Source organism: Ursus arctos, unplaced genomic scaffold (assembly GCF_023065955.2).
Source record: "Ursus arctos isolate Adak ecotype North America unplaced genomic scaffold, UrsArc2.0 scaffold_18, whole genome shotgun sequence".
Taxonomy (NCBI): domain Eukaryota; kingdom Metazoa; phylum Chordata; class Mammalia; order Carnivora; family Ursidae; genus Ursus; species Ursus arctos.
This window is the reverse complement of record NW_026622852.1, coordinates 23,886,897-23,905,311: the sequence shown is the minus strand read 5'-3', so window position 1 is coordinate 23,905,311 and position 18,415 is coordinate 23,886,897. Positions and strand designations below refer to the sequence as shown.

Below are 18,415 nucleotides of genomic sequence, written 5' to 3'. Positions count from 1 at the left end.
TACCCCAGGCATATGTATATTTTGTTAAATGAAGGAAATTGTTCCCTAAGTTTAAAGCTCTGTAATGGATTATTAGAGCATGGAAATTATCTGTACCATGAAAATGTGTTATTTTCAAATTATGTTAACTGGAGTATGGAAGAAAATCACATAAATCCTTCTTTAGAAAGAAAACAAATTATAAGAACAGAATTATGAATTTTTACTTTAAGAACAGAAGTCAACTTATCAGTAAAGTACTTGTTAGCTAGATTTTGAACGTTCAGGGAAAGTCTCCAAGACAAATACATTTGCTTTGATTGAACTAACTGTTGTGCAGCTTCTGACACCCAAGGAGAAGACAAAAATTTTTCTAGTACTAAAAAATCTTTTCCTTTCCTGTAGCGCACAATAAACCCTTTGTTTAATTTACTGTCTCTAACGCTTATGAAATATTGTTAAACAAATTATATGATTTTAGTAGTGGTTTTTTTTTTTTTTAAGATTTTATTTATTCATTTGACAGAGAGAGAGACAGCCAGTGAGAGAGGGAACACAAGCAGGGGGAGTGGGAGAGGAAGAAGCAGGCCCCCAACGGAGCAGGGAGCCTGACTCGGGACTCAGTCCCAGGACTCTGGGATCACACCCTGAGCCGAAGGCAGACGTTTAACGACTGAGCCACCCAGGTGCCCCTAATAGTGGTTTTTATTAAGAAGATTAATGAATGGCTCAAACGTTGTTGTAAATTGTCACAGTAAACCTTTAAGATCTTAAAGGGTGATCTTAATCAACATTTAGATAAAAACATACACCTGATTTCTTTTATGTTAGTAGATAAAAAAAGATAAAAGAATTCTTGACAGTTTTGCCCCCTGAAACTTAAACACAATGCAGTAAGTAATGGGGTGAGATAGTTACATGGTCATGGATAACCCCAAATTGCAATGGAAACCAAACTCACTAAGGCAATGAACAAAGTGGACTTAATTAATTTATTTGGCACATATTATGTCAAGAATTAGGCAAGAACTATATGCATTGATTGAATAACTGAACTCTACACCTGAAAATAATGACACATTATATGTTAATTAATTTAATTTAAATATAATAAAATTAAAAAAAAAGAATTAGGCAAGAACTTCTGAGTTATGTGGATCTTGCACTTTCCTTATCCCTATGCTCTTCACCCCCTCTTCTCTGCCAACCCCACCTTGAGAAGCCCACTCAGGGAGGAAGCCACTCAGCCTAATCTTCCATTAACTAACTGCTTCAACTTCCTTCTTTTGCTTCACTTTCATTCGCTCTCCCTAGCTTTAAGCTTGAAGGCAGTTGAGGCTGCTCGCATTTAGCTGTAAGATTTTGAATTAGGAGAAGAAACCTAGAGTAGAGGCTATTAGGTTTAAGAGTATTTTTCAGTGGACATAGGACAAGCTTTGAAGTTCTCTCCCCCCCCCCCCCCCGCCCCGCCACTGGTATCCTATGAAGTTCTTCCCTACTCTGTAAGAATACTTTTCTTTTTTCAGCGTGTTGTGTACAGCCTGAGCAGCCCCAAGGCAGGAAGGGCTGGGAAGACTGGGAAGGGCTTGGTTCGCCCAAACAGCTTTTCTCCCATCATTGAAATTCTTCTCACATATCAGTCTGGTTATTTTCTTATACATTTGCACAAGGCATCTATGGCATGAGTCACAGTAAGAAACTCATCATAAGAATGTGCCAGATTGCAAAATAGATTTCTTTTCCCCCACTAATGGCAGATTCAAGATTTTAAAATTGCAGTGATTTAGTAGGCTTAAGAGTATGTTTTTTGAAGCCCCATACTTTTTTTTTGCTAATATAAACTGCATTTTTGTCTATAACAATTAACTAAACTTGTCATTTAATTAACTTATTCTCAAGTTTAAAACAATTGCCTCTACAGAGCTGTACTCGTTAAATTTAAAATGAATTTCATCATAAATAAATATCACACCACAAATAAGTATCACAAGCACAGGCAGCACATACAACTTTACTGTTTGTGTGTGTGCTGTGTGTATATGTTGAGTCTGTGCTGTGTGTGTGGTTTGTATGGCATGGGTGTCTTGCGGTATACGCGTGTATATGTGATGGGTGTGTGGTTTGTGTGTTGGATATGTATGTGTTATGTATATGTGTGTGGTGTATGTGTGTTATTTGTGGCGTATTTTTTGTGATGCATAAGTGTGTGCTGTGCTGTGTGAGTGGAGTGTGTGGTATGTATGTGGTGTATGGGTTATGTGTATGTTAGTGGTGTGTATTGTGTGTGGTGTGTATGTGTTTGCTTGTGTGTGTTGTTTGTGTAGTTTGTGTATGTGTTTGATGTTTATGTGATAAATATATGTGTGTGTGCGTGTGTGTGTGTCTGTGTGTCTGTGGTATTCTGCAAGAATTTGAGACCCAGATCTTAAAATTTTTGGTTCAAGCTTATCTCTGCATTGAGATCAATTGGCAGAGTCTTCATAATTATTTCATCTCTTCAGAAATCATTTAGAAGGTATTTTCTTAAGCTCAAAGTGTTTGTTTTTTAGGAGGAAACTTCATATATTATAAACTAGATGAAAGTGAAAGTGATTACTGCATTACTATAATTTTATCTGACAACATGGTTTAATTTAGCCAACAAAACCACTTGTATACGGAGTTATTATACTCAGAGCTTCAAGAGGACCCATGTCCTCTGCCTCCAATGTGTAAATCCACCCTAGTGAGTTGCAGCCATTTCTTTCTCTTCAGAGGCCGTTGCATGGGATGATGTGCCTCATTTTGACATTTCAATCAATGGCCCTGTGCCATCCTGTGGGAGACTGTGTAGCCTAGAGACTGAGAGTGGGAGCTCTTGAGTCAGAATACTTGGGTCTAAATGCTGGCTCTATCAACTAGGTGAGGGCCTAACCTTGATGGATTTCCTCATCTGTGAAATAGGATAATAGTTGTATTTACCTCGCAGGGCTGTTGAGAGGTTTATATGGTGCTGTAACATCATGCTTGGAACATGGTAAGTATGCATGACATGCGTGTTGAGGATGGAGAGGATCTTGTATGGATATGGGTGTGCCTTTTGGAGGGGAGAGGAAGCTGTTAGTGGATGATTTCTTCCAAGATTTATTGTGAATGTATTCCATTTGGTCTCCCTATACCTATTAGATTTATGAATGATCTCTCAGTTCTTGCATCAGTGTAACCTGATTTCTTAGTGGGGTTAATAATGCATCTCTTAATGAATAATCACAAGGGGTTTTAAAGATGTTATTGGTTCTAGGTCTGGTCCAATGTTAGGGCAAAGGTCCTTTGAGCAAAAGTTCTCTCCCTCACATGTTGAAACTGCCCTTACCATCTGTTCTTTGCTCGGGAATAGGTAAATGTCTCAGCAATGGAGAATTGTACTCCAAGAGCATAAAAAACCCCTACAAAGACCCTGGCATATTATATAAGTCACTCTGATGAACATGCAGTCATTTAGCACAATTTTCAGAGGAAACTTCACATTTTGTCCTTGCTATTTCTGGGCCCCTATATAGACATTAATGTCTGAGCAAAGTGTCCATTAGAGGGCTCTGGGTGATGAAACAGGCTGTTGATGGAGGATGTTTACTGCTTTTATTCGATTGTGCTTGTCCATCTTGTTTAAAGAGGAGTACCTCAAAGCCCTCTCGGTGTGAGGAATGCAAATTGTGGAATTGGGGCATATGAGGGGGGTGGGGAAATACCTACAGAAATCCAAAACCTTGCACTTGTCTAGTACTGTGGCCACTGCCGAAGAGTTTTGTGAAGATGTGGAGGGCCCAGCCAGCTGGAAAGATGCCAGCGGGAACAACTGCTATATCCACCATGCCAACATCTACTCCTGCCACTGGCCTTCATGGTTAGTGCTAGTCTTTAACATCTCTGCTGGACTTTTGGCTGAATGTCAAGAATTAACAGTGAGGGGGCAGTTCTGCCAGGTTTCTATCAGAACTTAGCTCTCCCTTTCTTTTTCTCTATCTTGTCTTCTGGCCTTAGTCTGGGGCCGACAGGTAGATGAAAGTGATGTCTTTAGTGTCCCCACCTATAGTCTTCAATCAGTGTTAATGACAGTCATCTACTGCACCCATTCCTTTAATCCCAATTTATCCCATCTCCTCTCAACCCCATCCACCCTGCCAAGTGTTCTTCATTATTTCTAGAGCAAGATTTGGTCACCTTTCTTTAAGGCTGTCCTCAGACATCCTCAAATTATTTTATCCCCCTTAATTCACTCTGTCTCCACCAGTTTTTCCAGGAGAATTTTCTTGGAGAATGTTTCAACCTTTCTAGATTTTCTCCTGCTAAACTCTGTGTAAGGCTTAGCTGTGCCTGTGGACCCTCCCTATCCAGCTCACCAAGTCAAGCTCTCTTGTTTATGCAGATAACTCCTGCTCTCTCACTTCTAACAAATCCTTGTCCACTTTTTGAAAGGGAGATGACAATTTTCTCTACACCTTAGCTTATTCACTTGTAACCAAAATGTGGTTTTGCTCTTTATCAATCAATAAAGAAATTGGTACGTTAAGAATGTTGCTGAGCAAATATAATAAGCTCTGCCCTTTGATATGTGCTTGAGGACATATGAAGGGCTATTATACATGGGCTTGCTTTCAAGAAGCTTAGTCATGTTAGAGAAACAATATTTTTTTACATACATACAATAATATGTATCAACATTATTGATACATATTAACATCCATGTATCAATAGATGAGTATGTGTGCATTAATCTTTATAGTCTGCCTACACCAAGGAATTAAGGTGGTTTAAATAAAAGATAGCTAGCTCTATAGGATGTTACAATAATGATAAATGATCAAGAGCATGTAATAGATAATTGAAACCCAATTTAAGTTAAGTTGTTGAGCTTGAGTACAAATTTAGAATTGGGCTTCCTAGAAATTAAGAAAAAGAGAAACATGATGAATTATATAATTTCTCTTTATATATATCTCTTATCATAGGATACGTATCATTTTGCAATCACTGAATTTTTTTTTTAGGTATTACATACTAAGAAGAATCTGTCCATTCATTTACTTATTGTGCATATGCTGTGTTCCAGACACCATGGATATGAAGTGTACAAGAAAAATAAATTCTTGGGGCACCTGGGTGGCTCAGTCGTTAAGCGTCTGCCTTCGGCTCAGGGCGTGATCCCGGCGTTATGGGATCGAGCCCCACATCACGCTCTTCCACTGGGAGCCTGCTTCTTCCTCTCCCACTCCCCCTGCTTGTGTTCCCTCTCTCTCTGGCTGTCTCTCTCTCTGTCAAATAAATAAATAAAATCTTTAAATAAAAAAAAAGAAAAATAAATTCTCTGTCTTCATGAGATTTTTAGTGAAGAGAGAGGGTCAACAAACAAGTCAGTAAATAAAGTAACGTTGGGTAGTGATGAGTGCTCTGAAGGCAAATATAGTGGGCTAATGGGATAGAGAGTGCTGGGGAGACCTCCAGTCAGTCTGCCAAAATCAATACTAGATAAATAAGTTAATTGACCTAGTGAATCAAGTAATTCATCAACCCATTAGACATTTATGAAGATTTTTTAAATTGCCAGATAATACCATTAGGTCACAGTCTATTTGGGAGACCAGCACATGAACAGGTAAACTGTTTCAGTGCTAGTGTCTAGCCACGGTGAAGGTATGAGGAAAGGGCTTCGGAAGAACAAAGAAGGAAGAGACAATTCTGATGGAGAAAGGGGTGGTGGTCAGGGAAGGATTCAGTGAAGAAGATAGACCAAGGTTTTGCCTCGTGAAGAAGGAGGCAGAGGAGTTGGGTATAGAGAAAGGCATGGAGGTATGGGAGGGCCTGAATTGTCTGGACAGAAGTGAGAAGTTCAGTGTGACTGATGTGTAGCGTACACAGTATCGAATGGAGGGAACTGAGACCAGTCGGGCCCAGAGGTTGAAGGGCCTTGTATTTCTGCCTAAGGAGTTTGGATTCTCTCTTGCAGGCCAGCATGTCTCCACCGTGAGTGGGCACAAGAATCACCTGGGAAACTTGTTAAAAGTGGGGATTCCTAGGCCTTCTCTCTAAGGAGATGGTTGCAGTAGGTCTGGGGCTCAGGAAGTGACAGCTTAATGAGTTCCCCAGATGATTCCAGTGCAGTTGGTTCATGGACCTCACCACCACCATGTGCTATGAAGGCTTTTCAGAAGAGGGAGTGACCTGACCTGATTTATTTTTAGGAAGATAATTCTGCCAACTGTGTGGAAAATGGACTGACTTCACTAGCAGGGAAAATGTATAGGAAGTTGCAGCAGCAGGCATCCCAGTGAGAGATTATAATGAATGCGGCTAAAGTGTTAGTGGGGATGAAGAAATGGGCTCAGTCTGAGAGACCTCTCTGAGTTAGGATACACAGTTGATGCAAGCAGGAGAAGGGCTAAGAAGAATGAAGGTTGGCTCTCAAATGTCTAGTTTGGAAGAATGAGTGGTTAATAATGGCTGGCGCTTGGTAACTATTTGCTGCATGAATGGGTGAATAAATATAGGACAAAAAGTAGGTGAGATGGAGTAAGTAAAATTCCATTTTAGAGGTTATATTTGAAGTTAATATAAGAAATATTGATCTAGTATTGGTGAAAAAAGCTCATGCAGGTTTGGAGATATGGATTTGGAAGTTAGTGTAGAGATAGTTCTTGAAGCAATAGTAGAATCTGAGACTACTTATCAAGAAGATACAAACCTTAAAGAGAAGAAAGCCAAGCATGCAGACCTTTCAGTGTGTTTATTTTATTTTTAATTTAATTTAATTTAATTTATTTGATGGGGGTGGGGGGAGAGAACAGGAGCCAGGGGGGAGGGGCAGAGGGAGAAGCAGACCCCTCGCTCAGCAAGGAGCCCAACATTTGATCCAGGAACCCTGAGACCATGACCTGAGCAGAAGGCAGACACTTAACTGACTGAGCCACAACAGGCGCCCCCTTTATGTGTGTGTAAAGGACAGATAGAGGAAAACTAGTTGGCAGAGAGAGAAAGTAGCTGAAACGAAGTTAGAGGATTCACAGGAGGTATGTTTTGAAAAGTTCTGAAAATAAAGGAAAAGTTATAGGAAGTATGTGTGCATGTGTGTAAGTATGAATATGAGTGTGTGTGTGTGTGTGTGTGTGTGTGTGTGTTGGAGGGACATATTGGGACTATGGTGTCAGTCTGAATGCTGAAATATGTTCTACAAAAACCCTTTTCTAAGATACAGTTGACCGTTGAACAATGCAGGGATTGTGGCACCAATAACCTGTGGAGTCGAAAATCTGCCTATAAATTTTAACTCCCCCAAAATTTAACTACTAATTGCCTACTGTTGATTAGAAGCCTTATTGATAACATAAATAGTCTACTAATACATGTTTTGTATGTTATGTATGTATTATATACTGAAATCTTACAATAAAGTAAGCTAGAGAAAAGAAGTTGTTATTAAGGAAGTCCTAAGGAAGAGAAAATATATTTATAGTACTGTATGGTATTTATTGAAAAAGAATCCGTATATAAGTGGACCCATGAAGTTTAAACCTGTGTTATTTGTTCAAGGATTAACTGTAGTTTGCCTGATTTAGCTCTCTCTTACAAGGTCATTCTTGAATCATGATAGAAATCCAGGCAGATCAACAGCATAAAGGAAAATAGTAGTCTTTCTATTTGTTATAGCTGGAGGACAGTACTTATTTCAAGTAAAAGCTATTTTAACTTATTTAGACATGAGGTGGGCTAAGACATATTAACCCCCCAGCCCCACAGCATTTGTTTCTCTATAGCACTTAGGTTAATTGGCTTTGTTATAGAATTATCTCTCTCCTATCTGTTAAGTTTCTATAGATTTTGAAGATAAATTAGTACACCCTCCAGTAGAAATGATGGTGCCCATCTTACTTAAAAAAAAAAAATTGTTAAAAAAAACCTCTTTTAGTAAGTTTGGCAAAGACAGGTAACTCAATTTTAATTTTGTATTTCTACCCCAGCCAAACACTCTTGAGATGGTTATTGGACACTTGTATTAATATTTTTTTTCTGTAAATTCTGTTAAGGATTGTTGTCCATTTGTATTTTAGGTCTTAAAGTTCTTTTGGATTGATAATTCTATGTTCCTTACATATTAAGGGCATTAATAACCCTTTGTTATATTTGTCATAATCGTTTTCCCAGTCATCAGTAAAGTGGTGGAAGAGAAGTGTTAACAGTCTTTAAAACAGGCTTTCCATCAAATTTGGAAGCTTTCCAGCCAGGCTTCTTGGCCTCTGGCCTTTACCCTTTTGCTTACATTTTTGGGAAGTTCTTCAGCTGGGCCCAAGGAAGGTCTCCTTATAGAATCAGTGTCCCTTGAAAACAAGGGTTCCCTTTGAAAATAAACTGAGGACGAGCTCATGGTTTGTATCATGATTTAACTTCCTGTCTCCTTCCCCAGAAATCAGGTAGACATTCCTGGAACTATTGTGGCACCTGGGATGTTGGGTTTCCTTGAAGCTGAATGCCAGGAGAGATGTTCTGAAGGCCTGTCTAAAAGGAAGACATGCATGTATTCATGTTTGTTGGATGAATGGGAATCCAGCCATTTAATTGTAGACTTTTTTAAATGACTTCTTTTAAAGTTTTAAATTCAGCTTCAGATGATTATGTAAAAAAAAAAAAAAAAAAAAAAAAAAAAAAAAAAAAAGAATCTGAGTTCCACTGGGGAAGGGAAAGGTGAGAGTTACTATTGTGTCATTTTTCAAGTCTCATTTTCTAATAGTTTATATTTGGTATTTTATTTTTGTTGTATATTGACCTTGTTTACTGGTAAATTTGATACATTCACTTATTTACAGATTGTCTTTTCTGAGATAGGTTTTCTTAGTACTGATGTTTGTTTTTCCTTAAATATAAGAATTCATCAGTGAAACTAACTGTATCTGGAGATTCTTCTGTGGAAAGATTTAGTGTCTTTAATGGCAACAGCTTTATTTGGATTTTATTTTTTTTTTGGTTTCTTCCTGTATCAGTTCTGATAGGCCTTACTTTTCTATGGGTTTGTCATTTCATCTTTTTTTTTTTAAGATTTTATTTATTTGAGAGAGAGAGAGAGTGAGAGAGAGAGCATGAGTGGGGGGAGGAGGGAGGGGCAGAGGGAGAAGCAGTCCCCTCCTAGCAGGGAGCCTGATGCTGTTTATTGCCGCTCAATCCCAGGACCCTGGGATCATGACCTGAGCCAAAGACAGAGGCTTAACCAACTGAGTCACCCAGGCACCCCTGTCCATTTCATCTAAACTTTCCAATTTATTGGTATAAAGTTGTTCTAATATTCCATTAGTATCTCTTTGATGTCTCCAGGCCTTGTAGTGAATCAGTCATTTTAATTTTTGTTATTGGTAATCTGTGCCTTTTCTCATTTTTCCTGATTAGTCTTGCTAAATAAAGGATCCTCAGTTTTATTAGTCTTGAAGGGAAATCCCTCGATGTCAGCCTGTCTTTCCTAGGCTTCCCCATTTTCAGGGTCTTGGCTATTTAAGGCCAGGCTGCTTCTGCAGGCCCTGACTCCTGTGTTTTCTCTCCATCTCCATGAGATTATTGGCTTCTCTGCCTCTAGCATTTATTCTCTGCCTGGCTTTTCAGCATTCCCCACCCTCCCCCCCACCCCCGACCCAGTACAGCCCCTACCACACTAAGAATCATCATTTCCTTGAGGGGGAAGAGAGACAAAGATTACTGGGCTCACTTCAGTAAGTGTCCCTTTTCTTTGGCATCTTGGCCCTTCAGATCCTGGCTATTTTGACAGGTCTCTGTCTCTGATAAATTTAAACAGATGGTTTAAACTTCGTACTCTGTAGCTATCACCCTCCAATTCCATACCCCACCCTCCCTATCTGTAGGCAATCATTACTTTCTATGTCTATAGATTTGTTTATTCCAGACATTTCATATTAATGGAATCATATAATATGTAGTCTTCTGTGACTGGCTTCTTTCACTTAGCATAATATTTTAAGGTATACCATGCTGTAGCATATATTGGTATACTATGTCTTGGCAAATGATCATAATCCTTTCTAAGTTTGAATCAGATTTCAGTATTTTATTCTTTGTGTTTAGAATGTTGCGAGATATCTTTGAGAGTTCCTTTAACTTGTTTTTTTTTTTTCCAGTGTCACTTATTCTGGTATGTCCTCATGCTTTTGTCATAGCCACTTTCATATTTGAGAGCATCATAATTTAACTAATCCTTGCAATCTGAGTTTAAATTTCACAGCAGCATCCTTGTTTGTGCTAGCCACTTAACCACGTAGTTTAACATTAATTTATGCCAACATTTGAAACCATGGAACCAATCTTTCCTGGAAGTAAAAGGTTATTTTCCGGTCTCGCTGTAATTATATTTTTCTTTCAATATGGCAGCTAACATTAACACTTGGGCTTGAAAGCTAATTAAACTGATTTGGTTTACCTTTTATTGTAGCCTTCAAGCCAAAGTAGATGTGCTCCATTCAACCATAATTGGCTTTCTATTTTTACCCCAATTTGAACTAAAATGTGTTAGAGCAACTTTACCCTTTTTTCCAAAAACTTTTAAATTTTTATTTCTTTTTTTTAGAGGGAGATTGCAGAGTCAGAGGTAGAGGAGAGAATCTTAAGCAGACTCTACACCCAATGCAGAGCCTGACATGGGGCTCAATCTTATAACCCTGAGATCATGACCTGAGCCGAAATCAAGTTGGCTGCTTAACCGACTGAGCCACCCAGGTACCCCTACCTTGTTTTTTATATTCATTGCATTTTATCAACATAGTTTATACCATGGCTTCATGAAAACCTAGATCTCATCCTGCCTTTGCTTTTCTGTTGCCATTTTTAAAATCTAATTGCATCAATTTCACTTCCAGCATTATCACTTTCTGTCTCTTTGTTGCACTTTAATCCTTGTTGTAAAATAATACATGAATTTATCACTGGGGGACAAGGAGGCAACACAACTGTACTCTTTTCTGTCTGTGCAAGAGATGACTAACAAATGTGCAGTGCTCAATCACTGACAGACTTTGAAAGAAGTGACGTCATTGGTCACTGATCATGCTGCCCATCTGCTATATAGTGATTTGTGGGCTGAAGGTTAGCAGCAAAGTTTGCACTTTATGTGATGACTCAAAATTAGTATGTGATGGTGACTGAAATTTGAATGGTGGTAACTGTTTCGTTGAATGACTGGTGTTAATTTAACTAAAGCATGATAACTGAAGTTTATACATATTGGAACCGTGCAAAGTGAGGGATGCCTATAATCTATTTCAATTAATCATGTATCTTTCAGCCTCATCTGCTTAATAAAGTTGGGGTTTTTTTATTTATTTTTATTTTTTTAGATTTTTTTTTAGATTTATTTATTCGACAGAGATAGAGACAGCCAGCGAGAGAGGGAACACAAGCAGGGGGAGTGGGAGAGGAAGAAGCAGGCCCATAGTGGAGGAGCCTGATGTGGGGCTCGATCCCATAACGCCGGGATCACGCCCTGAGCCGAAGGCAGACGCTTAACCGCTGTGCCACCCAGGCGCCCCTAAAGTTGGGTCTTAAACTAACTCTGAATATTTTATTTGAGGCAGACTTGAGGCTTTACCATTCTAGCCTTTGAGTTTAAAAATTATGGTAGCTGCTCCGATCCTGTGATTGTCTTCTCAAAATGTGGTCTCCTCCTTGCCTCCTACCTCCGCTAATGAGGCCTTGATACAGCTCTGCCTCTGATACATGTCATTTCCTTTTGTGGACAAAACAGCAAAGCCTTCTCTATCTCTGATGTCTCCTGTTCTGTCTTTCTCTATGTTTTTGTGATTTAGAACTGCCCTCCAGAAACACATGGCAGCGCTTACCTGGCTTTATAGCTCTTACCTTCCAGCCAGGATGAAAGTGTTGCCTTAGTACCCACAGTGTCAGCCAGCTAGACCCTGCCTCTCTAATGAATAACTCATAAACACTGAAAGCACTATTTTCCCTGAATGAATGCCTCATAGTGGCAGTTACAACCTCTCTTTCAAACCTCTGGCCAACCTTTTATTTTCCCCTTAAAGAATCTAAGTTTCAAAAGCTCTTCTTTAGTATTTAACATGAGATTCAAAGGCTTACAAAGGAAAAAAAGGTTCCTGAAGAGGTTCTGTCTCTTTTTTCTTTGGAACCTTTGAGGCATTTTCAATGTGACAATACGTTTTAAATGGATCCAGAGAGATTCCTTGTGGTTCTTTTGTGTCTCTGAGCTCTTAGAACATGGCTAGGCACAGAGGAAGGATTTAACAAACGTTTGTCACTTTGTTAATTGAAATGACAAGCTATAGGCATACTTTGATTTACACAAATTTATTTCTAAAAATTATTTTTTTGAGGATGGGGAGGGAGACATGATGCTGGATTGGCAGGAGGGGAAGAAAACCTGCTCTGAGATTATTAAGGTGGAGCCCCCTAGCAGTGATAAATTCAGACATCTTTTTGATGATGCTTTTGAAAATGAGTGGTTTGTGGCAAAAATATCTTTTGTTTAAGTCCATATTTTAAATATTTGCTTCAGATGTGATAGCTGTCTATTAGTGAAAAGCTTTTGCAGTCAAAACAAAGGATTAGTATTTAAAAAGGTAAGGCTATGAGACTTGGGAGAAGGTGTTGTAACTTGTTCTGTCAAGGGGAAAAGCATAAAAGCTAATGGGAATTTCTTCTGGAGACATGCTTGTGGTCAGGCTGTCAAGTCCTCCTACTTGTTGAAAATTTGGGTTATTTTCCTTATCATTTTGTCTCATCTATGATAACTATGAATCCAGTAGACACCTAAGTATGTATGTAGTGAGGGTAACCTTTTTACTTCTGCCATTATTTCTGAGCAGCCTAAAGGCTGTTTGAAGGTAGGGACCAAATCCATTGGGTAGTCTCATCTTTGTTTCCTATAGCCCCTAGCAGAGAAGGGGCCTGTGCACTCAATGGGTATCTAGAAGTGTTTATGGAGTGATTAAATCATGCCTTCTTTTTCAGTTTGTACCATCCACTGTGGGAGAATCAAAGATCATTAACAAGATCAGTTTAGGGCCCACAAGAAGGATCTGAGAGCTCACGGCACCGTGTCATGGGGTTGGATTCAGAAACAGAAAGCATGGGGCGCCTGGGTGGCGCAGCGGTTAAGCGTCTGCCTTCGGCTCAGGGCGTGATCCTGGCATTATGGGATCGAGCCCCACATCAGGCTCCTCTGCTATGAGCCTGCTTCTTCCTCTCCCACTCCCCCTGCTTGTGTTCCCTCTCTCGCTGGCTGTCTCTCTCTCTCTGTCGAATAAATAAATAAAATCTTTAAAAAAAAAAAAAAACAGAAACAAAGTATGACTCTAGGAACTCCTTTATTTTTTTATTTTTATTTTTTTATTATAATATTTTTAAATTATGTTAGTCATCATACAGTACATCCCTGGTTTTTGATGTAAAGTTCGATGATTCATTAGTTGCGTATAACACCCAGTGCACCATGCAATATGTGCCCTCCTTAATACCCATCACCAATCTATCCCATTCCCCCACCCTCCTCCCCTCTGAAGCCCTCAGTTTGTTTCTCAGAGTCCATAGTCTCTCATGCTTCATTCCCCCTTCTGATTACCCCCCCTTTCTTTATCCCTTTCTTCTCCTACCAATCTTCCTCTAGGAACTCCTTTATGACATGGTTCATTACATGATTCAGATAGCGTAAGATAAAATGTGTAATACTAGTGCTAATTCCACCTCAAACAGCACATCTCAGTCCTTACTTAATTTGGTTTTTGTTCATTTATGTTAGTTTATGTTTAGATGAAATGTTTCTAGAAGGCACAGTACAGGACTTACAGGCTGAGCTGCATACCCCCAAATTCATGTTGAAGCCCTCTCCTCCTCCACTTTGTGCCTTTTCACAATGCCAAGCAGAGTTAGATAAGATTTATTCAGGGGTTAAAAGCCCAGTTACACTTATGTGTACTTATCCCTTTTGTCTTTTCTGCTGCTTTATACATTTTACTTCTGTACTGAAAACCTATAGAAACTTTAGTTTCGATCTAACGAGAAGTGAGCATTTAGCTATTAGCCTGGATTATTCAGCTAATTAAATGTTACAATTTAATAATTTAGAATTTTGGAACTGAGCCCTTTTAATACTTAGTAACTTTTATATCATTGAGTTTCCCAGCATATTTTAGAAAAATGAGCTTATCTTGTCTTCCCTGAGGAAGCTCTTGAAGGTAGGGAACTCTTCATCTTTGAAGCCCTCACAGAACTGAGACATAGTCTTTGTACAGAGCAGGAGCTCAAGACATGTCTGCTGAATTGAATACTCTCACCTCCAAATTAGCTTGAGAGGTGAAGATGTTTACGCACACTATCCTAAGGAACAGAAAGCAATACTGCTAATAAATATATATAGGATTGATAACCTTTACCAAAGACTCCACTTACTTAGTGATGGCAAGGAAAGAGCCACCCACTAGAGATGTCATGCTAGGTTCTTGTTTAAATTCCATTTGCAATCAGAGGAGCTTGTTAAATTTTAAGACTGAAAGGTATTTGTATGAAGAGTGCCATGGACATTGTGCTTACTCTTAATTTGGTAAATGTCATTTCTATTCAGTTGTTTGAAATTAAATTACAGATCTTTATATCAGTGAGAAACATACAAAATACTGCACATATGGTAAGAATAAGAGTGAAAGCTTGTAGTCATGGCAGGCTAAGAGGTTTTGATCTGAGGTGAAAATATGATTTGTTTGGAAATCCCTTCTAATCCACTAGTATGTTTTCTTAATTTTCTCCAGTGACTCAAATATTTTCAGAGCATATGTAGGCCAAGCCATTTGAGCACTTAGAAATAATAACTGTACTTTGGGTATGCGGCTTGTTACTGTGATATTCCTTGAGAACAAAAGACACAGAAAAGGGATTTTTTTTTTTAAAGGTACATTTCATTCAGGTGCATTAGATCCTGACTAGGGAGCTAAAATAACCCATTTTCAGGGCTTTTCAGAGTGATTACGCTCTGCATTTGCTGCAGAGTAGCTCTGATCAGGAGAAAGGGTTTAAATAATCCCATCAATGATCATCCTTTTTCTCACTTGCGTTTTGCTGGGCGCTTTCTTTTCATTATAATTGATGCTTTCTTGTCTGTATCTATTGTTAATAAAACAGCTTCTTTTTTTTTGGTGAAGGGGAAAGGTTGGATATGTGGCCTTTGGATTCCTGATGATGGACAAATGTTCACACACACTGTCTACTGCTGGCAAAATAACCGAGTGAAACTGGACATCCAAGGTACGAGTTATCTGTGTTTGAACACACGGCATAGGACATGCAACTGTCAGCCATAGTCACATGGGAAATGAGTTCTTTAATAAAATAATGTTTTATACCTATGTGTAACCACTAACAGAGCAGTTTCTTTGATTAGAATAAAAAATAATTCTGGGTGAGACTAGAGTGTTAGCTCCACATGTAAAATTCATTCACTGTTAATCATATTCAATTTCGCGTAGGAAAGAGTTGAAGCCAGAAAGGTACAAAGTTCCGTAGGAGGTCATTTAAGTGGTTAATGTGATAAAAACAAGGGCTTTAATAGTAGAATCATCCCAAACTTTGTAGAAAGAAAGGGTATGTCTGTGAAAATCTTTTATATCACAAGATGTTTTCTGGTCATCTTGTGACAAAAGAATGGTCCTTTTTTATTTTTTATTTTTTTTTAGATTTTATTTATTTATTTGACAGAGACAGAGACAGCCAGCGAGAGAGGGAACACAAGCAGGGGGAGTGGAAGAGGAAGAAGCAGGCTCATAGCAGAGGAGCCTGATGTGGGGCTCGATCCCATAACGCCGGGATCACGCCCTGAGCCGAAGGCAGACGCTCAACCGCTGTGCCACCCAGGCGCCCCAAGAATGGTCCTTTTTTAAAGATGTGTTATGCATTTTTATTTTTCAATAGCTATTCCAAATTCACTGACCTTTTCTATGACATTAATAGCTACTTAAAAAAAGTTTATTCTGGGGCTCCTGGGTGGCACAGTGGTTAAGCGTCTGCCTTCGGCTCAGGGCGTGATCCTGGCATTACAGGATCAAGCCCCACATCGGGCTCCTCCGCTATGAGCCTGCTTCTTCCTCTCCCACTCCCCCTGCTTGTGTTCCCTCTCTCGCTGGCTGTCTCTATCTCTGTCAAATAAATAAATAAAATCTTTAAAAAAAAAGTTTATTCTGCTTCTTCGAGGCAAGGGTGATATTTTTATCAATGAGAGAAAATATCTGCTTTTCAAAAGAACTCTTGCTATGGAGAAACATCTTGAAAATGGATATTTGGAAATGTTTCTATCGTTATATGATTTTGTGGTTGAAAACAATGTGTCTCAACCACAAAACCTTGATAGTTCTATACTTTAAAAACTAGAATTTTCTAACTGGTATAAAAGTTTCCAGAAGAGAAAATCAGTGGGTTTGATTAGTTTGTAAGAACTGATTGACCTCAGAGATGCTGGGAATTTATGAGCTTAATTTCAAAAAGGCCTTTCCATAACTGGTGGTTGGGATTAAAAAATCATAATGTTGAAAGTATCTTTTTTTCCTTCTATTATATGTGAACATAGCATCCTACATGAATTTTTAGGTCATAGAATTGAAAAAGTCTCATAAAACAATGAATAATAAATGAATATCATTCAAAAAATTTAAATATTTTATTAATATTTCTAATGCATAAAAAGTTTTAAAAATTAGTCGTAAATTTAAAATATTTAAATATTTAAATTCATATATAAAATGTTTGAGAAATTTAAAAGTTATATTCGTATAACTTACAAATAAGTATAATTATCAATATAATTTATAAATAAAAAGATATCTATGGAAAGTATAGTTAAATCTTTTTACTGTTAGAGATGTGCAATCAAAAAAGTTGAGAGATCACTGTTCTATACATATAACTGAGTCTCAGTCCCAGATTCCCTGGAAAGAGATGATTGGTTTAGTTGCGTCACATGCCCATCTCTGATTTAATCATCTGTGGCCAAGGGAGGAAGGTGGCATAATTATAGATATCCAGAATAGCTGGGTGTTTAGGATTCCAGTCATAATAACATGATTTCATGGAGAAGCAACAATTTATTATCAGATGAAAATATTCAATATTGTCATATTTGTCTCCTCTCAAGTATCTATCCTGCTTAATACCAGCCTGACTCTTCTCACCTCACAACATATTTTTCCAGTCATTTTTACTGATAAATATTGTAAACTTTGACAGTGAAAATGCAACCTCAGTGTAACTAGATTGTGAAGTGAAATTGTCACTCTTACAAACATTTAAGGATTTCATGAGGTTGAAGAAAATGATGTTGCTCAGATCACATACAAATGAGGTTTGGGATAGTCAGGTAAGTTAACAACTGAAGAGAAAACCAGTAAGGGTTATGACATCATAGATCCTCAAAGCAAATGATTTGAATAACAAAGGTAGATACTGATAATGGTAGATTAATATGTCCTTGAGTATTTTGAGAAGTTATCCTCTGTATAATCTTATTACACAAATTAAACATGAAGTGAGGGATATTATATAATGCTATTATAGTCTTTTTGTTAAAAAAGTTATGTCTCCCAACATAAATATTTTAGTTGTTCAAACTCAAATATATGAGTTCTTCAAACTTAGTACATAGTTGTGCCAATTAGAATCTAATTACAAAAGTAAGATAAACTTATTTTCTTAAATTTTAATTTCATTTATTAAAGATAAAGCCCTAATCAAATGTTTTCCCTCAGTTATCTCCTATGGGATTGTGTTCCTTATTTGAGGATCTGATGCTCAGTTTACTGGCTATAAGGCTGACCCTCCCGAGAGCTGTGGGTAGGAAGCTGTGTTTTGTACCTAGCCCTTTGCACCTTCTTTGACTAATCCCTAATCATTTGTGTCTTCAAACCTGATCCAGCTTGAACCCTAATCCTTCGGGGTCTTTCTGGGTTTCTTATTTGTTGATGTGAAAAATTAATTTGAACTAAGGTGTTTATAAAAGACAATAGCTCAAAAAGTTACTCTTCCCTGAAAATACCTTTTTTACCTAAAACCAAGAGGTGAAATAGGAGAGGTTTGGGGATTATAGGCAGGGGGCCTTTTCTGTCACCTGTTGCCCTTTGCACCACCTGTTGTCTCTGTACCACCAACTCCGATTCCCTTGGGGGTCCCTGGGGTGGGATCTTTGCACACTCATGCCCACATTGACATTTTGGCCCTAACCATCCCACAGACTAGGAATGGCAAACAGATTTGATCTCATGTGCCAGCTCTGATCCACTGGGAGTGACTGCCTGGAGAACTGCAATGAAAAGGTTTCTGGGACTACGTGCAGTTCAGCAGGAAAGATTGTATTGATTGATTAATGATGTCTGGCATGGTCACTGGAGGTGGGATGGTAGCACAC

The 18,415-nt window shown here is 38.4% G+C and overlaps 2 protein-coding genes across 3 annotated transcripts in view; both read left to right on the top strand.

Moving 5' to 3' along the window:
• APTX (aprataxin) overlaps positions 1 to 5,319 on the top strand; it is a 45,636-nt gene extending 40,317 nt beyond the window's left edge. For both annotated transcript variants that reach the window (XR_007190940.2, XR_006410316.3), the window contains one exon: positions 5,007 to 5,319. The gene's annotated coding sequence lies outside the window, so the exon portion shown is untranslated. The remainder of the gene's footprint in view (positions 1 to 5,006) is intronic.
• Positions 5,320 to 10,578: 5,259 nt separating this feature from the next.
• NDUFB6 (NADH:ubiquinone oxidoreductase subunit B6) overlaps positions 10,579 to 18,415 on the top strand; it is a 251,056-nt gene continuing 243,219 nt past the window's right edge. The window contains exons 1-2 of the mRNA XM_057313509.1: positions 10,579 to 10,722; positions 15,168 to 15,270. The gene's annotated coding sequence lies outside the window, so the exon portion shown is untranslated. The remainder of the gene's footprint in view (positions 10,723 to 15,167; positions 15,271 to 18,415) is intronic.